This window comes from Chiloscyllium punctatum, unplaced genomic scaffold, assembly GCF_047496795.1.
Source record: "Chiloscyllium punctatum isolate Juve2018m unplaced genomic scaffold, sChiPun1.3 scaffold_1337, whole genome shotgun sequence".
Classification (NCBI taxonomy): Eukaryota; Metazoa; Chordata; class Chondrichthyes; order Orectolobiformes; family Hemiscylliidae; genus Chiloscyllium; species Chiloscyllium punctatum.
Window position 1 is genome coordinate 32,501 of NW_027311071.1, and position 3,861 is coordinate 36,361.

Sequence of the window (3,861 nt, forward strand, 5' to 3'; positions counted from 1 at the left end):
AGGGTGGTTTCGGGGCCAGCAGGAGAGCTCGTCGGGGTAGCAGGCCCTGCAGCCGTGGTCACCGCCAAACCCCCACAACTCGAGCAAGTGAAAAAAAAAGTAACAGGAGCGAAAGCATCTCTGTCGGCTTGGGGGTACGCCCGTTTCCGTTTCAACTTGTCTCGCGAGGGTGGTTTCGGGGCCAGCAGGAGAGCTCGTCGGGTAGCAGGCCCTGCAGCCGTGGTCACCGCCAAACCCCCACAACTCGAGCAAGTGAAAAAAAAAAAGTAACAAATAAGAAAGGATCGTCGCTTGGGGGTACGCCCGTTTCCGTTTTCAACTTGTCTCGCGAGGGTGGTTTCGGGGCCAGCAGGAGAGCTCGTCGGGGTAGCAGGCCCTGCAGCCGTGGTCACCGCCAACCCCCACAACTCGAGCAAGTGAAAAAAAAAGTACAAATAAGAAAGGATCGTCGGCTTGGGGGTACGCCCGTTTCCGTTTCAACTTCGTCTCGCGAGGGTGGTTTCGGGGCCAGCAGGAGAGCTCGTCGGGGTAGCAGGCCCTGCAGCCGTGGTCACCGCCAAACCCCACAACTCGAGCAAGTGAAAAAAAAAAGTAACAAATAAGAAAGGATCTCTGTCGGCTTGGGGGTACGCCCGTTTCCGTTTCAACTTGTCTCGCGAGGGTGGTTTCGGGGCCAGCAGGAGAGCTCGTCGGGGTAGCAGGCCCTGCAGCCGTGGTCACCGCCAAATCCCCACAACTCGAGCAAGTGAAAAAAAAGTAACAAATAAGAAAGGATCGTCGGCTTGGGGGTACGCCCGTTTCCGTTTCAACTTGTCTCGCGAGGGTGGTTTCGGGGCCAGCAGGAGAGCTCGTCGGGGTAGCAGGCCCTGCAGCCGTGGTCACCGCCAAACCCCCCACAACTGTTGGGCGCCTACCTGCGCGGGGCAGGAGGACACTTTCCGATTTCAAATCTCCGTTTGCCGAGTCCACCCCGAACGCACGCGGGCGGGCGGGTTCGCATCACCCTTCGTCACAAGGGGCGAAGCCCGTTCCACCGTCTCGTCAGTAGTGCCGACCGGTCTGTGATCGACGAGGGGAGCCACACCAGGTCCGGCCCTGCTGCTTGGCGGCACCGCGTCGTCGGGAGCTCGCGACAGACGAGGGTTTCGGTGTACTCTCCAGCCACGGGAAACGAAGCGGTGATGCAGGCGCCGGTCTTTCGCTCCCAAATCGGCTGGGTTTACATCGTTGCTATCTAGTCACGCTCCCTTCAAACCCGACGGGGTACCTATTCCCCCTCACCCGTCTGTGCGTATACAGCCTCTTTGCACTTGCGGGATGGGGGGTGGGGTTTAAAGACTCTCGAGTTGCCGCCCGTCGGTCTCCGAGCTCCGTGCAGTAGTGATCCCCAGCGAACTGCCAGCAGGGCGAACGAGCGATCCCGCTCTCGGTCGGGCGCCTGGCGTCGATCGGTGGTCGGTGGCTTGCGGGCAAGCTGCGCTGTGAGTGTGGGAACGAGTATGACGAGCCGTTGCCCGCGACTCCCAGTCCACCTCGGCGGTGGCTGGGCCGGGCGGGCGTCTGCTCGGGCGAGTGCCGCCCCCGCCTCCTCGCAGAAGTCCGCTCGCCGACACGCCGCCACGTGCACGCGTCAGTGACGCTGCCGAACCGATGGCCGGTGCCCGTTCCCGCTCTGCTTTTCCTAGGGCAAAGCTGCTGCACGCCTCGTGATACTAGGCGGGCGACATGGTGGCGGTGATCCTGCCTCCGTCGCTGCGGTGCGTTGGGGCACGCATCGCCTCTTGGGCGCCCTGTCCTCCTCCCCCCAATAGACGTATGTTTCTGCGGGGCCGCACCAGGATGGTGCTCCCCATCGCTTCACGCCACCCCTGCTCCGCCCGCACGCCGGCGTGCAGGTGGCTGTAGCTCAAGGTGGGGAGCGTATGTGCGGTCCGGGTCGCTTTCCTCTGGCGAGGGAGAGACCTAAAACAAACTCAGACAACTCTTGACGGTGGATCACTCGGCTCGTGCGTCGATGACGAACGCAGCTAGCTGCGAGAATTAATGTGAATTGCAGGACACATTGATCATCGACACTTTGAACGCACTTTGCGGCCCCGGGTTCTTCCCGGGCCACGCCTGTCTGAGGGTCGTTTGGCAATCAATCGCACTCGCCTTGGCTGGCGAGAGCGCGGCTGGGGTGTCGCAGAGGACCCGTCCTCTTTGTCCCCCTAAGTTCAGACTCCGGAGCCCTCCGGCGTCGGAGCGCTTGGCCTTTCCCCCCCACCCTGCACATTCCGTTCGTCAGGCTCGACGCCATCCCCCCGCCGGGGAGCGCGGCCTGGCGTCCGTCTGTGTCGTGGCAGTGGGGCCAGCACGGCTGTCACCGGTCCCAGAATGGCTGTCGGTGGTTCACACTGTGTGTGTGTGCCAACCCTCCTGGTCTCTGGGACACGGAGCTGCCACGAAGTGTTGAGCCTCCAGTGGGGGGTCTGCCTAAGCTCTGCACGTCCGCATTGGGTCCGTCTCTCGGTTGGCTGGCAGTGGAAAGAGTGAAGGGAGCCGCGGAGGTCCGGTGCTGGTGCGCCGCCGGCCTGACCGTGGAGCTCGCCGGTTTGACACGCTGACCCGACTCGATGGTTGATCGATTGAGAGTGCTGGGAGCTGCAGGCCGCCCGCTGCTGCAGCCGCCCGTCTCGTGGTTCGTCCTCGGCCTTAAGTGGCCGGCGGGGCGTCTGATCCTGTCTCCCCTGCTGGCGCCGAGTGCCTGGCCGAGGGAGGAGGTTTTCGTCGAACGCTGTGACTTGGACGGTCGCACGCGCGTGGATCGCTGGCTCTTGGCTCTCCCGTTCAGTCCGCACGTTTTCCGCTCCGTCCTGCCACCGGTCTCGGGAGTGTACGGAGGGGTTGGCGGGCGTGGTGTGTGCTCCGTCACCGTGCAGGCACACCTACCACGCCGTCGGCCGACCCCCGCACGGTCCTCCTGGCCATCGGGAGGACGGCGGAACGTCGGGCTGTCGGGGGCCAAGTCGCCAGAAGGCCACCGCTGTGTCTTCCGTACCCTGTCACCGTCGGCGTGCCTTCCTCAACTCGTCCGGCTCGGGGCCGCTGGGTTCAGGAGCGGCGTCGCCCGCCGGCCCCACTGAAGGCCGTGCCGTTCCGCGGCTGGCGATCGATGTGCGTGGCGTGCCTGCGCGACCGTTCGCCACTTGAGCCTCGGCACTCCTCTCTCCCTCTCTCTGACCGTCGGGCAGTCTCTGTCTGCTGGTGCCTCGCACGTCCCGGGCGGCGGGTCGTCACCCCCGCGACCGGGCCTCCGGCAAGGCAGGAATCAGGCTGACCCTTCCGCTCGAGTAAGCAGCCGGCACTTCCGAGTTTCGCCTCCCGCCGTGGACGGGGGAGGGTCTCCGGTCCCGTGGAATTGCGCCGAGCACGTCCCCGCGCGTGGACGCGGCGGCGCTGGAGGCGGCAGGGGCGGCCACTCGTCGACACCATCGCTGGCCAAGGGTGGTGAGCGACGTGCGGGTGGCTGGCTCTCTGACCGTCGCGGCGTCGGCCAAACTCCCGTCCGCGGTGAGACGTTGCCGGCCCACTAAGAGGTGGTGCGGGGGATTCGCACGCTGGCGGTGCGGCCTGGCCATCCTCTGACTCTGGGTACGACCTCAGATCAGACGCGACAACCCGCTGAATTTAAGCATATTACTAAGCGGTGGAAAAGAAACTAACAAGGATTCCCTTAGTAACTGCGAGTGAACAGGGAAGAGCCCAGCGCCGAATCCCCGCTCGCTTGACGGGCGAGGGAAATGTGGCGTACAGAAGCGCTTTCTTCGACGGTGCCCAGTCGCCCCAGTCCTCCTGATCGAGGCCTAGCCTGAGGACGGT

General features: G+C 64.3%; 1 non-coding gene across 1 annotated transcript; it reads left to right on the forward strand.

Annotated features, from left to right (window-relative positions):
• Positions 1-1,979: 1,979 nt before the first annotated feature.
• LOC140475031 (5.8S ribosomal RNA) lies at positions 1,980-2,132 on the forward strand. The gene has a single exon (XR_011959626.1). It is a non-coding gene; the product is annotated as a 5.8S ribosomal RNA (ribosomal RNA).
• Positions 2,133-3,861: the final 1,729 nt, after the last annotated feature.